The sequence below is a fragment of the Pseudorca crassidens genome, chromosome 17, assembly GCF_039906515.1.
Source record: "Pseudorca crassidens isolate mPseCra1 chromosome 17, mPseCra1.hap1, whole genome shotgun sequence".
Classification (NCBI taxonomy): Eukaryota; Metazoa; Chordata; class Mammalia; order Artiodactyla; family Delphinidae; genus Pseudorca; species Pseudorca crassidens.
In genome coordinates this window covers 82,568,689-82,588,309 of record NC_090312.1, presented here as the reverse complement: position 1 = coordinate 82,588,309, position 19,621 = coordinate 82,568,689, and the positions used below count along the sequence as shown (strand labels likewise).

Here is a 19,621-nt window from a genome sequence, read left to right as displayed (position 1 = left end):
TGTTGGATTCTGTTTGCTAGGATTTTGTTGAGGATTTTTGCATCTATATTCATCAGTGACATTGGTCTTTAATTTTCTTTTTTTGTAGTATCTTTGTCTGGTTTTGGTTTCGGGGTGATGGTGGTCTCATAGAATGAGTTTGGGAGTGTTCCTTCCTCTGCAATTTATTGGAAGAGTTTGAGAAGGATTGGTGTTAGCTCTTCTCTAAATGTTTGATAGAATCCACCTTTGAAGCCATCTGGTCCTGGACTTTTGTTTGTTGAAAGATTTTTAATCACAGTTTCAATTTCATTACTTGTGATTGATATGTTCATATTTTCTATTTCTTCCTGGTTCAGTCTTGGAAGTTTATACCTTTCTAAGAATTTGTCCATTCCTTCCAGGTTGTCTATTTTATCGGCATAGAGTTGCTTGTAGTAGTCTCTTATGATGCCTTGTATTTCTGCAGTGTCCATTTTAACTTCTCCTTTTTCATTTCTAATTTCATTGATTTGAGTTCTCTCCCTCTTTTTCTTGATGAGTCTGCCTAAAGGTTTATCCATTTTGTTTATCTTCTCAAAGAACCAGCTTTTAGTTTTATTGATCTTTGCTATTGTTTTCTTTGTTTCTATTTCATATATTTCTGCTCTGATCTTTATGATTTCTTTCCTTCTACTAACTTTGGGTTTTGTTTGTTCTTCTTTCTCTTGTTCCTTTAGGTGTAAGGTTAGAGTGTTTATTTGAGATGTTTCTTGTTTCTTGAGGTAGGCTTGTAGTGCTATAAACTTTCCCTCTTAGAACTGCTTTTGCTGCATCCCATAGGTTTTGGATCATCATGTTTTCGTTGTCATTTGTCTCTAGGTATTTTTTGATTTCCTCTTTGATTTCTTCAGTGATCTCTTGGTTATTTAGTAATGTATTGTTTAGCCTCCAAGTGTTTGTGTTTTTTATGTTTTTCCTCCCTGTGATTGATTTCTAATCTCATAGCGTTGTGGTAAGAAAAGATGCTTGATATGATTTCAAGTTTCTTAAATTTACCAAGGCTTGATTTGTGACCGAAGATGTGATGTATCCTGGAGAACGTTCCATGTGCACTTGAAAAGAAAGTGTAATCTGCTGTTTTTGGGTGGAATGTCCTATAAATATCAATTAAATCTATCTGGTCTCTTGTGTCATTTAAAGTTTGTGTTTCCTTATTAATTTTCTGTCTGGATGATATGTCCATTGGTGTAAGTGAGGTGTTAAAGTCCCCCACTATTATTGTGTTACTGTTGATTTTCTCTTTTATAGCTATTAGCAGTTGCCTTGTGTATTGAGGTGCTCCTATGTTGGGTGTATATAGGTTTATAATTGTTATATCTTCTTCTTGGATTGATCCCTTGATCATTACGTAGTGTCCTTCCTTGTCTCTTGTAAGATTCTTTATTTTAATGTCTATTTTATCTGATATGAGTATTGTTACTCCAGCTGTCTTGATTTCCATTTGCATGGAATGTCCTTTTCCATCCCCTCACTTTCAGTCTGTATGTGTCTCTAGTTCTGAAGTGGGTCTCCTGTAGACAGCATATATATGGGTCTTGTTTTTGTATCTATTCAGCGAGCCTGTGTCTTTTGGTTGGAGCATTAGTCCATTCATGTTTAAGGTAATTATAGATATGTATGTTCCTATGACCATTTTCTGAATTGTTATGGGTTTGTTTTTGTAGGTCCTTTTCTTCTCTTGTGTTTCCCACTTAAAGAAGTTTTTTAGCATTTGTTGTAGAGCTGTTTTGGTGGTGCTGAATTCTCTTAGCTTTTGCTTGTCTGTAAAGCTTTGGATTTCTCTGTTGAATCTGAATGAGATCCTTGCCGGGTAGAGTAATCTTGGTTGTAGGTTTTTCCCTTTCATCACTTTAAATATCTCGTGCCACTCCCTTCTGGCTTGTAGAGTTTCTGCTGAGAAATCAGCTGTTAACCTTATGGGAGTTCCCTCGTATGTTATTTGTCATTTTTTCCTTGTTGCTTTCAATAATTTGTCTTTGTCTTTAATTTTTGCCAATTTGATTACTATGTGTCTGGGTGTGTTTCTCCTTGGGTTTTTCCTATATGAGACTCTCTGCGCTTCCTGGAGTTGGGTGGCTATTTCCTTTCCCATGTTAGGGAAGTTCTCGACTATAATCTCTTCAAATATTTTCTCAAGTCCTTTCTCTCTCTCTTCTCCTTCTGGGACCCCTATAATGCGAATGTTGTTGCGTTTAATGTTGTCCCAGAGGTCTCTTAGGCTGTCTTCATTTCTTTTCATTCTTTTTTCTTTATTCTGTTCTGTGGCAGTGAATTCCACCATTCTGTCTTCCAGGTCACTTATCAGTTCTTCTGCCTTGTTATTCTGCTATTGGTTCCTTCTAGTGTATTTTTCATTTCAGTTATTGTATTCTTCATCTCTGTTTGTTTGTTCTTTAATTGTTCTAGGTCTTTGTTAAACATGTCTTGCATCTTCTCGATCTTTGCCTCCCTTCTTTTTCCGAGGTCCTGGATCATCTTCACTGTCATTATTCTGAATTCTTTTTCTGGAAGGTTGCCTATCTCCACTTCATTTAGTTGTTTTTATGAGGTTTTGTCTTGTTCCTTCATCTAGTACAAAGTCCTCTGCCTTTTCATTTTGTCTATCTTTCTGTGAATGTGGTTTTCCTTCCACAGGCTACAGAATTGTAGTTCTTCTAGCTTCTTCTGTCTGCCCTCTGGTCAAGAATAGCTTTATTGTTTTGCCAGGCAAAGGGGAGCACAGAGAGCTCCTGCCCTCTAAAACTATGTGTCCCTGCCCTAATTTTTTTAAATATGTGTATATTTCTACATAACTAGTTCATAAGGTTGTTGGCATTTAGGAGGTGGAAAACCTGAGATCTCATTTGGATTTGGAAAATCTATGATCTGAAGTTCCTCCTGTTAAAATGGTGTTGGCAATACCTATTGTAGCTACTCCACATTAACTCTCTAGGTTAAAATTTTAAAAATATTACGTAGGGAATTCCCTAGCAGTCCAGTGGCTAGGAATCCGCATTTTCACTGCTGAGAGCCCCAGTTCAATCCCTGGTCAGAGCAATTACGGTCCCGCAAGCCATGCAGCGAGCCAAAAAAAAAAAAAAAAAGGGCATGTAAGATATACGGCAACTCAAGACATGTTGTGTTGGCCCAGAACAATAATTATATAATGGCCACTCGATACATTTTGAAAAATGCAACTCCATCAGTTCTTGAAATTAATAAAGTGTTTGTCAGTACACACAGCTAGGTACGTTTAAAACATAAAAGAATTTCCCAAGTTTCTTTATTTTACATCTTGTCACATTCATATTATAGGCCTTTTACCTCTTCCCCTTTTCCCCTTCCTCCCTTTATACCTCTCAGTTCCTAGAAGCTGACCCAAGAGAGATCTTTGTGTGAAATGCTTGTCTTTTCCTTTTTACACAAGGCTCCCGAGAGTACCTTTTACTCCTGTTTCAAGAAGATTGTTGTTTTGTTGCCGCTGTCACCTTCTGAGGTGGCCCACGCTCTGTCTGTGGAGTGTGTTTCTCTCTAAATCACTTCTTACCTGTCAAAAAAAAAAAGATTATCATTTTGAAAAATGTCCAACGGCACCAAGAAATAAGCTGAGAATCACAGGTTTCCTGAAAGTTCATCCAGGCTTTTTAAAGAAGTTATGGAATGGATGTCTTCAACAGAGCAGATAGTACACATTCAAAAAAAGCAACAGTCCACACTAAGTGATTAAGAAACATCCTTTTCCTATTTCACGTGTCTGCCTCAGTGGTACTGTTTACTTAAAAACATTTTTATTAGATTTCTGTAATGTAGCAATAAATTTAAAAAAGGAAATAGAGAAATCAATTCCATTTTAATAGCATCCATTTTAAAAGCATATAATAGGAATAAGTTTAACCAAAGAAATGTAGGACTTGTACACTGAAAATTACAAAACGTTGAAAGAAATTAAAGACATCCCCTGTGCATGAATTAGAAGACTTACTAAGATGGCAATGCTTCCCACAGTGATCTAGAGACTCAACATAGGCCCTACCAAGATCCCAGGTAGGTTTTTTTGCAGAAACTGGCAAAAGCTCACCATAAAATTCAGATGGAAGTGCAAGGGACCAGAATAGCCAAAAGAATCTTGAAAAAGAACAAATGTGGAGCATTCATACTTCCCAGTTTGAAAACTTATGACAAGGCTATGATAATCAAGACAGTGTGGTACTGCCATAAGGTTAGACAGATTAAAGGAAAAGGATTGAGAGTCCAGAAATAAACTGTTAAAGTTAATTGATTTTCAAAAAGAGTACCAGGGCACTTCAATGGAGGAAGAATAGCCTTCTTAACAAACGGTGTTTGAACAACTGGATATCTACATGCAAAAGACGAAGTGGGGCTCCTACCTCATACCACTTACAAAAATTAACTCAAACTGGATCAAAGACTTAAACGTAATAGCGAGAATTATAACACTCTTACAAGAAAGCATAGGAGTAAATCTTTATGACCTTGCATTAGGCAATGGTTTCTTAGATATAACACCAAAAATGCAGGCAATACACATACACACACAAATTAGATAAATTGGACCTCATCAAAATTAAAAACTTATACCTCAGAGGATACCATCAAAAAGTGAAAAGAAGGCTTCCCTGGTGGCGCAGTGGTTGAGAGTCCGCCTGCCGATGCAGGGGACACGGGTTCGTGCCCTGGTCCGGGAAGATCCCGCATGCCACTGAGCGACTGGGCCCGTGAGCCATGGCCGCTGAGCCTGAGCGTCCAGCGCCTGTGCTCCGCAACGAGAGAGGCCACAACAGTCAGAGGCCCGCATACTGCAAAAAAAAAAAAAAAAAAAGTGAAAAGACTACACAGAAGGTGAGAACATATTTTCAAATTACATATCATATAAAGAACAAGTACCCAGACTCTCTAATGAACTCTTACAACTCAATAATAAAAAGACAACCCAGTTTTTCAAATGGGCTGAAGATTTGAATGTACATTTCAACAAAGATATACAGATAGCCAATAAGCACATGAAGACATCCTCAGTTTTGTTAGTTATTAGGGAAATGCAAATCAAAATTACAAGAAGATACCACTTTATATCAGCTAGGGTGCCTAAAATCAAAGACAGGCGATAGCAAGGCTGTGGAGAAATTGGAACTCTGTATGTTGCTGGTGGGATTGTAAAGTGGTGCAGCCACTTTGGAAAACAGATCGGCAGTTCCCCAAAAGGTTAAACATAGAGTTATCATAGAGCCGCACAATTCCATTCTTAGAGAAACAAAAGCACGTCGCCACCAAAAACTTGTACACAAATGTTCGTACTACATTATTCGTAACAGTTAAAAAGTGGACACAATCCTAACATCCACCAGCTGACCAATGGATAAACAAGATGTGGCACATCCACACAGTAGAATACATGTGATGCAAGAATTTCAGTTCCTCACGTGACAATTACCACATGACCCAGAAACTCCACTCCTAGGTATATACCCAAGGTAATTAAAAACCTACGTCCACACAAAGATGTGGACACAAATGTTCGTAGGATCCTTAGCAGCCAAAAAGTGAAAGCAACCCAAATATCAACTGATGAATGGCTATACCAAATGTGGCTTATTCATACAATGGAATATTATCTGGCAATAAAGAGGAATGTACTGATACTTGCTACAACATGGATGAACCATGGAAACATACTAAGTGAAAGAAGCTACTCAGAAAAAGTCACATACTCTATAATTCCACTTATATAAACTGTGCCGAATAGGCACTTTCCTAGACAGAGAGTAGATGAGTGGTTGCTAGGGGCTAGGGAAAGGGAAGAATGAGATGAATACTTATGTGCATGTTTTGGGACTTCCCTGGTGGTCCAGTGGCTAAGACTCCACGCTCCAGATGCAGGGGGCCTGGGTTCGATCCCTAGATCCCACGTGGCTCAACTAAAGATCCTGCATGTCACAACTAAAAAAGATCCCGTGTGCCACAACTAAGACCCGGCACAGCCAAATAAATATTTTTTTAAAAGATTATGTGCATGTTTCTTTGGGGAATGATGAAAATAGGAATGATGAAAATATTCTGAAACTAAATAGTGGTGATTGTTACAAAACTTTATGACTATACTAAAAACCACTGAATCACACTTCAAAATGGTGAATTTTTGCTTTGTTTTTTTAAAATACTTATTTATTTACTTTGGCTGCACCAGGCCTTAGTTTTGGCATGCGGGATCTAGTTCCCTGACCAGGGATCGAACCCGGGCCCCCTGCATTGGAAGTGTGGAATCTTACTCACTGGGCCAACAGGGAAGTTCCAAAATGGTGAATTTTTGGTATGTGAATTATATTTCAATAAAAAGTTCACAACATTTTAAAATTATATTTTTAAAAGTCAAATGAGGGCAGCTTCCCTGGTGGCGCAGTGGTTGAGAGTCCGCCTGTGAATGCAGGGGTCACGGGTTCGAGCCCTGGTCCGGGAAGGTCCCACATGCCGCGGAGCAACTAAGCCCATGCGCCACAACTACTGAGCCTGTGTGCGCGCCTAGAGCCAGTGCTCCGCAACAAGGGAAGCCACCGCAATGAGAAGTCCGCACACCACAGCGAAGAGCAGCCCCCGCTCACCGCAACTAGAGAAAGACCACGCAGCAACGAAGACCCAACGCAGCCAAAAATAAATAAATAAATTTATAAAAAAAAAGTCAAATAAGTAGTAAACAGAAAAACATAGCCACGTGAATCACCTGTTGCTAAGCTCTAGTTCACATTAACTATCACTGAAGTGCTTTAAAAGTACTTTGAAAGCAGAAATCTAATTTAGCCCTCACTTGAAGTGGCAGTCCTTTAGAAGGAGAAATCTAATGGAAATCTAATGACTGGCCCTGGGTGCAGGCAATAAGGTAGAGCACTGTCGATGTTAATTATTTAACAATAATAAATATAACTTTTATCAGTCTGCTTTTATTATCACTATGTGCCAGCAATCTTAAACAATGCTCCAAAAAAATACTTCTCCCAAAAAAATCTTTTGTTAATCCAAGCCAGGTTTCCTCAATCTGTTGTTATTTTTGGCCAGATAATTGTTTATTGTAGGAGGCTAAAAAACCTAAACGTAAGAGTGGAAACCATAAAACTACTAGAGGAAAATATAGGCAGAATACTCTTGGACATAAATCATAGCAATATTTTTTTAACCTGTCTCCTAAAGCAAAGGAAATAAAAGCAAAAATAAATAAATGGGACCTAATTAGACGTAAAAGCTTTTGCACTGCGAAGGAAACCATAAAATAAAAAGACAACCTACTGAATAAGGGAATTACTTGCAAATGATATGATCAATAAGGGGTTAATACACAAAATATATATACAGCTCATACAACTCAACATCAAAAAAAAAACCCACTTTTAAAAAATGGGCAGAAGACCTGAATAAACATTTTTCCAAAGAGGAAATGCAGATGGCCAACAGGCACATGAAAAGATGCTCAACATCGTTCATCATCAAGGAAACACAAATCAAAACCACAATGAGATATCACTTCACACCTGTCAGAATGGCTACCATCAAAAAGTCTACAAATAACAAATGCTGGTGAGGATGTAGAGAAAAGAGAACACTTGTACACTGTTGGTAGGAATGTAAATTGGTGCAGCCGCTATGGAAAACAGTATGGAGGAACTAAAAATAGAATCATTATATGACCCAGTCATTCCACTCCTGAGTATATACTCCCAAAAAACAAAACACTAATTTGAAAAGATACATGCACCCCCATGTTCATAGCACCATTATTTACAACTGTCAAGTTATGGAAACAATCTAAATGTCCATCAACAGATGAATGGATAAAGAAGATGTGGTATATGTACAGTGGAATACTACCGAGCCATTAAGAAGAATGAAATTTTGCCATTTGCAGCGACATGGATGGACTTGGAGGGTATTATGCTAAGTGAAATAAGTCAAAGAAAGACAAACACTGTATGATCTCACTTATATGTGGAATCTAAAACACAACAAACTAGTGAATATAACAAAACAGAAGCAGACTCACAGATATAGAGAACAAACTACTGGTCACCACTGGGGAGACGGAAGGGGGAGGGGTCATACAGGGGTAGGGGATTAAGATGTACAAACTATTATGTATAAAATAAGCTACAAGGGGCTTCCCTGGTGGCGCAGTGGTTGAGAGTCCGCCTGCCGATGCAGGGGACACGGGTTCGTGCCCTGGTCCGGGAAGATCCCACATGCCACAGAGCGGCTGGGCCCGTGAGCCATGGCCACTGAGCCTGCGCGTCCGGAGCCTGTGCTCCGCAACGGGAGAGGCCACAACAGTGAGAGGCCAGCGTAACTCAAAAAAAAAAAAAGCTACAAGGGTATACTGTACAACACAAGGATATAGCATATATTTTATAATAACTATGAATGAAGTATATTGTGAATTATAATAGTGTACACCTGTAACTTATATAATATTGTACATCCATTATACTTCAATAAAAAAATTTTTTTAAATGGGTACACCACTGATTTCAGAGAAGGAGAGGGAACTAAGAAAATGGAATGAGCGTGTGTGAGGTATCATGGTAGGTGCTTTATATACAAGCTCAGGCTTACTTAAGTGGCCATTTTTCCTCAAATTCTATTTAAAATTCTAAATAGCATGAATAATTTGTGTTAGCAGATTTGTTGCTATCTCAGTCTTGGGCTGATTATTGCTCTCTCAAAACCAAACACACTAGTAGCAGACTATTTATATAATTAGTAACTTTTAAACTTCTGCACTTTCTTAGTTCTTAATAAGAATACCTTTCCAGGACATTAGTATACTTCATGGCAAGACAATTGTCTCAAGATTATGGAAATATTAGTAGATACATGTATTTTATTTATTTATTTTTAATAATATAACATACTTTATTTTTAAATTTATTTATTTATTTATTTTTGGTTATGTTGGGTCTTCGTTGCTGCGCATGGGCTTTCTCTAGTTGTGGCAAGGGGGGGCTACTCTGTTGCGGTGCGTGGGCTTCTCATTGCAGTGGCTTCTCTTGTTGTGGAGCACGGGCTCTAGGTGCGTGGGCTTCAGTAGTTGTGGCACGTGGGCTCAGTAGTTGTGGCTCGCAGGCTCAGTAATTGTGGCGCACGGGCTTAGTTGCTCCTTGGCACGTGGGATCTTCCCGGACCAGGGCTCGAACCCGTGTCCTCTACACTGGCAAGCGGATTCTTAACCACTGCGCCACAAGGGAAGTCCTAGATGCTTAGTCTTGCATTTAATTAACGCTTCCCAAATGAATAATGTATTAAGTTTGTAGCTTGCCTAGTCAACATGAACTCAGCTCAAAGAAAAATTGTCCGGAAATGGCTCTTTCAGGAAAGTCTTGGTGCACAATTTTATTTTGAAAGACAGGTAAATAATAAGAGGATGTAGAATCATTAAGATAAAGTACAATTCTAAAATATAGGACAGGAGAGAAACAAAACTATTGTCTTTTAACATACTCCTAAAATGTTCTCTCCTACCTACAATTGTAAAACTTTTGGAGTGAATTCTATTCCCATAGTAGGAAGCTAGATACCAGCAAGAAGGATGTGTGGCATTTTGCCATGGAATCAGAAATTTCTAAGCTTGGCCTCAGTCGACCACATTTCAGTGTTCCTTTGCCCCAGCACAAAATGCATCGTTCCCACATATTAAATAATGTCCTATGCCAAAACTTGCCATCACTGGAATGTCAGTGTTGTAAAAGTTCTTATGTGGAAGCTGTCCCTTTGTCATGATATAAAAACCAGCTGGTGAATCAGAATATATGAACTCGAACTTGAGCTTCAAATAACTGGTCTCGTTTTAACAACAAAGCAACCTAGCCGGATTTATTCTTGATTCAGTAAATATAAGCCACACTCAGGTTGTGGTGGCCCGTAGCTAGCTGGGTGTGTCCCTACAATTCAAAAGATCACTAATAAGGTACTGTTTACATTTAAGAGTAGAAAAATTATCCTTAATATACACTTCGATTAAGTGATAATTGAGGATATTAATGCCAATTATGAAAACTGAAAAATTACACAGAGCTTAAAAGCAGTGAAAGGCTATTCTTCCCCAACCCTTCCCATCCACCTCTAAGGTCTTGAAAAGACAGCAGGTAGCTGGGCTTGGAGTTTTTTGGGCATCCCTTTGACACTGCAATTTGTAGTAGGGATTCTCAACTATAATCCATACCAGATGTCTAACATACTTTGCAATTAGTTTCTTTGTTACTCATTGATTCATTAGTTTATTCATTCACTCAACAAACATTTATCATGGACGAGGCACTCTGACAAGGATAAAGTGACATGGGAAAAACATAATTGTCCACTAGTGGAGATGTGGATAAATAAGTAGCAGTATATTTAAGTTATACAATTGAATACTATTCAATGCATGAACTAGAGCTATATATATCTCCAAAACGTAGTATTTAAGTAAAAAATAGTGTTGGAAAGGAGGTGAGAAAGTGGGCACATATTTATTTCTGGGAGTGTAAGTGTATTACAACCTCAAAGGAGGGCAATTTGACAATCCATTGTGATTAATGTTACCATAAAAGTGTCAATTCTAATTTATTCTATAGACATAACTGCACGTATGGGAACTGAACAAGAACACATGAACAAGAATAATTATTGAAATATTATTTGTAGTAGTAAAATATGGATTGTTCATTAATAGAAGACAAGTTAAACAAATTATGTTTATACATCCATGAAGGATTTGAGGTGAACATTTTGTTTTCATTACAATAGCATATCCAGAGATAAATGTTCTAGTGTTCAGTATGAGTTACTTAGATTTATCTCATATTATTACGTAGACAACTGATTTCTTAAATTTGCTCTTCTTGGGGGAACACCTAATTCTGCATAATTGTGGATTTTAAGGCACTTGAAAAATATCTCTGTTTCTCCTTTTAGATACTGCCTTCCACTAGATTAGATAAGTCTGAATTCCTATAATCACTTTTTATTTTTCCTATTGCTTTAATAGTTTTGAGTTGATAAAATGAATTTATTTCCCAAATGGTTTTATTGTAAAATTTTAAAATAGCATGTGCAGGTATTACCTAATACAGTGCTGCTCTTTTGTATGTTTAGTGCACAGAATCTAATTTCACGTGGATAAATTTGCTACTTACCCCATGGGTCACCAGGAAGGAGGAGCCTTCTATACAGTTTGCCCACTCCGGCCAGTAGACCATCAGTAGATGATCTTAAAGATCTCAAGGATGATCTTAAAGATATGAATAGCATACTGCATATTTTTCAAAGTAACACCAGGGGTCACTATTAGCTAGAAACCTTCAAATGTTTTAAAATGTTGAGTTCAAGTCAATCACATGATTTTTATTTGAATATTAAGCCACAACAAAATTAATTCAGTATTTATTATTCAAAATAAACAGGCAAATGAAGGATAAGGACAACAGGAAGAGTAAATTCAGGTTGAAGATTAGATAGAATACTTTTCAATTTGGGGGTCAGGTGGGATAGGGTTTATACAGGAAACAGAGTTCCGGTTACCAAACTATAGATTTTAGCATTTTAGGGGATCATTAACCCCTTCTGGAATTTGCTTATAGCTACAGACATTCTGACCCAGAAAGGTGCACAAAATTCAGTGTTTACCAATAAAGAACCAAGGCTCTTAGGCTGAGAAACTACCATAGGAATTTCAGTCTGATTTCTCTTATTTGTAAAGGATAAGCAAGGATGGGTTGTGTTGTAGGTTTGCTTTTAGCTGCAGTTAGATCTGTGCTGGGGTAATTCAGCACCCAGCAAACTTGCCCCACAGAAGCCACTGGCCAGGCATGATAAGTGCAGTTCTGCTTCTTAGCAGCCTAACCTGTACGTGAATCAGTACCTTCACCCAGAAGAGCCAGGGACACTGAGGCTGAATGCTCGCCCTCATCGTTTGGATTATTTATGAATTGCCCCTCCAGAGGCTGTAAGTTAGGGCGCAACAAAATTATGAACGAAAACGCGTGCAATTTTCCGTCACAAATAATCATTACCGTGAAGTTCATCTTAAGAGAGTGACTACTTCATTTGACTTGATATGTGGTTGCCATCATGCATATTTCCTCACCCTTGAGAAGGCAAATTTAAAAAGACACTGTGGGGACTTCCCTGGCAGTCCAGGGGTTAGGACTCCGCGCTTCCACGGCAGGGGGCGTGGGTTCGACCCCTGGTGGGGGAACTAAGATCCCTCAAGTCATGCGGCAAAAAAAAAAAAAAAAAAGGCACTGTAGACTCTTGTGTATTTCATTATAATGTAGACAGGGAATACATTTATTACTGCCTTTGCACGTCCATCCTTCCTTCAAGGGAAAGCAAATCAGAATGTGGAAAGGACTTGTTAGATTTCCACTTGTTTGGGGAACCAAGGAGGTTTGCAGCTATGACAAAGGGTAGAGTGTATGAGAGAGGACAGTAGTATTAAATGAAGAAAAATTGTTTAAATAGAAAAGATATTTAAAACTTTCCCAACACCACAGGGAATAATTTGTGTGCAAAATCGGTGGGATTTAGGGCGTGACTAAATCAAAGGGGAGAGATGAGCTATGAACAAAGTCAAGCTACACTGCTGAGACTTCATCTTCAAGGAGGTATTGAAGGTGTTTAAACACAGGAGTGGCAGAAACGGTTTTGGCTTTTTGGAAAATCACTCTGGCAATCAGGGAGCAATGCATAGATGAATAGAGGCAGGAGGTGCAGATGGGAACTAGGATGGTGGACGTGGGAGTGAAGAGGGAAACACTGGGAGAGGCAGGGTGACTGGCTGGATGTTGTTTACTTTTGTCTCTGTGGTGTCCTGGTGCCAACCACGCCTACTACTAGTTTAGGCATTAACAATAAACTTATATTTATAATGATTTTTAACAAACAAGGGGCCTTTACATAATAACGTATGTTTCAGGTTTCTGGTTTGGCTGTTGAGCCATTCACTGAGGTAGGTAAATAAGTCTCTAAGCATCAAAGGGATGGCAGGCCTCTGAAAGGAAAGGGTAGGGAGATCTGACTAAAAAAGATCTAAATGTCTATACATCGCAATGGTTGTGAATTGATTGTGAATAAAATGAGAGAATAAAGTAGGAAATAATATTTATAAAAAATGATTGGATGCTTATTAGCTAAACAGCTCATACAAATCTCTAAGAAAAGCATGAAGAACTCAAAAGGAGGAAATAAGACAAAATGACACTAACAGGTAACTAAAGAAATACAAGTGACTAAACCCCATCACATAATTCATCAATTCAACCTCTGGCTATATATCCGAAGGAAATGAAGACGGAATCTCTGAGAGATATCAGCACTCCCATGTTCATAGCAGCATTATTCATAATAGGCAATATATGCAAACAACCTTCGTGTCCGCTGATGGAGGAACGGATAAAGATGATGTGGTAATAATACACAGTGAAATACAGCCCAGCCATGAAAAAGGAAATCCTGACATTTATGGTCACGTGGATGAACCCTGAGGACATTATGCTAAGCAAAGTAAATCAGAGAAAGACAAATACTGGATGATCTCACCTATATGCGGGATCTAAAAAGGCTGAACTCATAGAAACAGTGGTGGTAGCAGTAGCAGTAGGTGGGGGAAATGGGGAGAGGTTGTTCAGAGGGTACAAACTCCTAGTTATAAGATGAATAATTTCTGGAAACCTAGTACATAGCATGGTGACTACAGTTAACAGTACTGTATTATGTACTTGAAGGTTGATAAGAGAACTTAAATATTCTCATGGAACTGCTATCAAAAAAGATTTTGCATAGATTTCTACTTCTGGCCATGATGGAATAAAGGGAATTGGATTAGCTCTCAGGACCACCTTTCCCCGCCCCCCCAGCTATTTGGTTATAATTGAAATCAGATTAAACAGACTATTTAGCTAGGTATCATACATTCATAGTTTGCATTAATAGAGCTAGACAAGTAAGCCCCAAAAGGATCACATGGATTTCAAGTAATTTAACTGCATTTTAGAACTGAAACCCTAACATATTTAAAGGAATTTTTTAAAAAACCCAACATCCAATAGCATATAACTGACAGCATTGGCATCTAATCATATATTGCCAGACATAAAATTAAGCAGTAAAACATGTCCCAACACCAAGAGGAAAAAAACCAGGATGCAGATACAGAAATGATGTAACTAATACAGTCAGCAGACAAGATATTAAAACAGCTATTAAAAATATACTTCTTATGCTCAAGGGGATTAGAGAAACGAAATGCACATTGTAAAAAGATCCAAGTTAAATTTCCAGATGTGAAAAATATCACATCTGAGATGAAAAAAAACAATGGATGAGATTAACAGCATGTAAGACACCGTCAGATGCTGAAAAGAAGGCTTGTGAAATTGAAGACAAAGCAATTGAAAATAACCGAAATGAAACTCAGAGGGAAAAGAGTTTACAAAAATGAATAGAGCAACATAATACAGCTTAATATACATCATACATATAATCAGTCTTAGAAAGGAGGGAGAAGGGGTTCAGACAAAAAATGTTTGAAGAGATAACGGCTGAATATTTGTCATATGATGAAAACCATAAAACGAACAGGTCAAAGCCCAAGTAAAAGAAACAGAAAGATTAAACATAACAAAGTACATCTCACTGAGAAGTAAATGGCAAATTAGTGCATGAAAATCTGCTCGTGATTATTAGTCGTTAGGAAAATAAAATCAAAATGAGAAGCCACTCCATACCTACTAAATGCAAAATTTAAAAAGGCTTCCAATACCAAATGCTGGCAAGGACACAAAGCAACTGTAACTCTCATACATTTCTGGTGGGAATGTAAATTGGTAGAGCAACTCTGGGAAAAGTTTAAGTCTTTAAAAATTAAATGCTTAGGACTTCCCTGGTGGTGCAGTGGTTAAGAATCCGCCTGCCAGTGCAGGGGACACGGGTTCCAGCCCTGTTCCGGGAAGATCCCACATGCCACGGAGCAACTAAGCCCGTGCGCCACAACTACTGAAGCCCGTGTGCCTAGAGCCCATGCTCTGCAACAAGAGAAGCCACTGCAGTGAGAAGCCCATGCACTGCAACGAGGAGTAACCCCTGCACGCCACAACTAGACAAAGCCCGCGCTCAAAAGCGAAGACCCAACACAACCATAAATACATTAAAAAAATTTTAAAAAATATTAAATGCTTACCATACAATTCAGTAGTCCCACTCTCGTATTTAGCCAAGAGAAATAAATCCCTATGTCCACACAAATACTAGTATAGCAGATCTTTAAAGAAGATTTACTCACAACCCAAAACTAGAAACAACCCAGTGTCCATCAACAGATGGACTTAATAAAACAAATAACCCATTAATATCACCCCCTCTCACTCTCAAAAGTGTACCAGTTCAGACAGAAAATTACAATAAATTACACATCTACCTGTCTAACCCTCACTTATCCCAGGGCAGAACTTTTTTAGTACATGGTTAGTGGCACATGTACTGAAAGAATGTTGTAAAGTGTTTACCCTGAAAGACCCAGAGTAAATCCTCTAAACCAGTGCTTAATGTAAACAGTTCTTACAGTTGATTAAAAATCACTGCTGCTCAGTGTGGCTTTGATTTCCATTTATTGGTCATCTACAAAGGAACTCTCAGGTGGGATAGAAACAATTGTTTTTGTATTGCTGGGGGATAAGTCCCTCGGAAACATTCCATACCCAACAATTCAGCTTCCTTGCGTCTTGGGTTGGATGACTCTGAGACTTGCGTTTTGTACTTTTCCCCAGAATTTTCTTGCCTGGTGTCACTTCTTCTCCTGTGTCACTTCTCTCCTCCCGGTGTCACTTCTTCCCTTCTCTACCAGTGTTTCCAGAACCTTCCAAATACACTCTTTGCATTTAAATCCTTGTCTCATCTGCACGGGACGGGGGAGGGGGACCCAAACTAATTTACAAACATTTTGTCACTTGGCCATCAGCTTAACCTTTAGAGGATGGCAGAATAGTATTATTTCACTTTTAAAAAGGAAACAGAGGTTGTGTACTTTTTAAAGCCACCCATCTAGTAAGATTCTGAGTTGAGAGATGAACTAGTCTTCTATGTTATTTCCCTTATACCTTGAATCCCTATATTGAATCCCTCTATCCAATCTCATAGACAAGAACATCTACATTGGTAGATGTGTGAATACGAATAGGTAAAGTCATGGGAATATCACAGGGAAACAATGGTCTAAGGTCAAAAATGGACAAGTAAGGTATAATGCAAAGAATTAACCAGTTGTTGAAAATCATGTTTACACTAAGGTGATGACTCAAGAGGAAAGAGACCAAAGGTGGAGGTAAGAGCACTTACTGTAGAAAGTAGCCTTGATAGAAAGCACGGGAACAGGTGGGCAGGTGGCCCATGGGCTCCAAAGGGAGGTTGCAGGCTAGGTCAGAATGCTCGGTGTTATTATTCCAGTTGCTGCAGCCCAACTGGAGGTTCCCCGGGGCATTGGTAATGGTCGTGGGCCCTGCTGCCCAACAGGGCTCTCTCCAGTATCACAGAGAATGTCTGAACCTGCATTAAAAACTATCTTTGAAAGACCAGAGTACGGAGAAGTTTGGAATCTTTTGAGACGTGCTCATGGTCATTAATAAGGTAACATTTCAACATGACAGAATTTTAGAAAATGGCCTTACAGAATTGAAAAGTTTACAATCAAGATTTAACCTTCATTCTCATTATCCTGCTCCCCCTCCTCTCCTATCTGACCTTCTCCCTCATCCACATCTATTTATCTGAGAATCCTGACGGCACCTGGCTGTTGGCATTCAGACCATTTAATTCCTTCTAGTGATAGCTTTCGTGGGCCAGCAGACACCCAGCCTTCTAAGCACACAGACATCCTACTGTGCTTCAGAAGAGTAAATGTATTCCTATAAAACATTTCCACAAATAGGGAGAACTTTTCCCTTATCTCTACTCTGTCTCTTTTTAAAATGAGATTAACAGAACTGAGATCGGTGGGGATTCACTGGAAGGACCTTTGTGAAATCAGAAAGCCTGGATTTCTCTCTTCATTTTACCTCTAATTGTGGTACCCTAAGCACACCATAGCATAGTCTCATTAGAAGGTCCTACTGAGAAAAGCAGGAGCAGGGAGCCATCTCGTGTGTAAGGTGGCTGTGGCTGAAAAATTTATGTGGCTAAAAATAATCTCAATGGGATGACTCTTGAAATTAGGCACCTGGGCAAACATGCTGCCTAGTGACCAGCCCAGGAGACTGCTATTCTCCCAGCCTCTGCACAGAGATCAGATGGAGTAAAAAGCCCTGGAAAACCACAGCCCTGGTTTGGGGGTAGAGGATTGACAGGTATATGGTTTCAAAATGACCACAAAGATGGAGGCATGATCAATAATCACCATGATGCCTCTTGACAGATTTGAATGGAGTGTAGAGCACGGGGGCTTGGGGGGGGGGGGACGATGAACTGTGCAAATATAAAGAGGGGTGCCTGGGTGAGAACATGATTGGCAATGCCAAATATGGCCCAGATCTGGAAGACGTAGACAGTTCCAGATGGATGTTAATAATATAGTGCTGCATTAATTCTAAACTTACAAGAAGTATAAGAAAATCTTTCAAGTTCATTTCTTTCATCATTTAATTATGAAGTTTTAAATACACATAAAAGTTGAAAGAATTTTACACTATAAACCTGTTTACCCACAACCTAGATTTTACCATTAACATTTTATTTGCTTTATTGCCTATTATCAGTCTGTCCATCCCTCTGTTATCCATCAACCCATCTTATTTTCTGATGCATTTCAAAGTAAGTTGCAGAAATCAGTACACTTTCCCTAAGATATATATATATATATATATATATATATATATATATACACACACACACATATACATATATATATATAAAATATATATTTAAATTTTTTTTGGCCACACCGCATGGCTTGTGGGATCTTAGTTCCCTGACCAGGGACTGAACCCATGCCCTCGGCAATGGAAGTGCAGAGTCCTAACCACTGGATCACCAGGGAATTCCCCTAAACTCTATATTGTTTACATTTTTTTAAGGTAAAATTTACACACAATGAAATAGACAAATCTTGTCTACTATTCTGTGAGTTTTGATGAATGCATACATCTATGCATTCCAAATCTCTATCAAGATTTAGAGCTTCTTCACCTGAGACACTCGCCCCCCCTTCTCATCTCCAGCCAATCTTTGTCCCTGCCCACCCAGAGGCAGTCACTATGTTCATTCCTACATTCCAGGTTAGGTCTTCCTGTTCCAGAGCTTCATGTAAATGGAATCATACGCTTGGTACTCTTTTCTGTTAGGCTTTCATTCAGCATAATGCTTTTGAGGTTCCCCTCCAGTAGTTGTGTGTATTCAGAGCTTGTTCCTTTTTTTTATTGTTAATTAGTGTTCCATTTTATGTATACACCGCAGTATGTTTTTCCAGTCTCCTATTGATGGATACTTGGCGTATACGCAGGAGGAGAATTGCTAGGGTAGGTGTATGGTTCCCTTTTGAAGGAAGCGTGGGGTCATTTTACAAAGTAGTTGTTCCATTTTCACATTCCCACCAGCACAGTCTGAGGCTTCAGTTACTCCTCATATGCTTGCTAGCACTTGCTACTGCGGGTGTGCAGTGACATCTTACGCAATTTTAATTTGCATATCGTTAATGAATAATGACACTGGGTAGCTTTTAATGAGATTACTGACCAATTGTATATCTTCTTTGTGAAGTATCTGTTCAAATCTTGTGTCCATTTTTTCATTGGGTTATTTGTTTTTATTACTAAGTTGTAAGGAGTCTTCGCTTATCCTTAATACCAGATATATGTTCTGGTATTAAGGACATATATTATATATAATATAATATAATATAATATAAAAATATTATATTAAGGACATATAATATATATAATATGTATATTATATTATATATATATATATATATATAATACAGATATATGTTCTGTTTAGCATTCAATACCATTTCACAGTCACTTGATGTTTTAAAAATTAAGAATGTGTTTGCGAGTCTGCCTGGAGGGCCCTCTTCCCCGTTCATGGAACAGCTGCGCCAGAGTGTGCTGTGCACAGGGAACTGATGGCTGATGCTTCAGGGCCGGGGTGGGGTGCGATCCCATCATTTTAGCAAACGGCTCCGGCTCAGCGACACCAACCAGCGCTGGAAGACAGCGGCGCCTGGATCTGCCCTCCAGCTCCCCCAGAACCGCTCCGCGCTGCATGTTCCTGTTGACTGACTGTTTTCCTTTTCCTCTTTTTCCTATCCTGGCACCTTATAATAATATTTTAATACTGAAGAAAATTCAGATGGTCTGGGCCTGCCATGCATCCCATTCAAGGGAGGGAGGCGGGGAGGGGAACGGCCGGAGGGGGAGGAAGATGACTAATCTATCTGCGCTCATATCGGAGCCGGAAACTTCCATGGATTCCGTATTTTGACATATTATATATTTGCCTCATCTCACCTGCCGAGGAGCATGGGGGGTCAGTATGATTATAAAACCCGTTTTCCATACAAATAGGAAGCGGAGGTTCAGACATAAAATGATTT

General features: G+C 38.8%; 1 long non-coding RNA gene across 3 annotated transcripts in view; it reads right to left on the bottom strand.

Annotated features, from left to right (window-relative positions):
• Positions 1-1,736: 1,736 nt before the first annotated feature.
• Positions 1,737-19,621, bottom strand: part of LOC137210457 (uncharacterized) — a 78,215-nt gene continuing 60,330 nt past the window's right edge. Inside the window, exons 3-4 of one of the 3 annotated variants that reach the window (XR_010936532.1) lie at positions 16,372-16,578; positions 1,737-3,547 (exon numbers count right to left, since the gene is read on the bottom strand). This is a non-coding gene — a long non-coding RNA (uncharacterized lncRNA). The other 2 variants (XR_010936535.1, XR_010936533.1) reach the window with 2 other exon arrangements.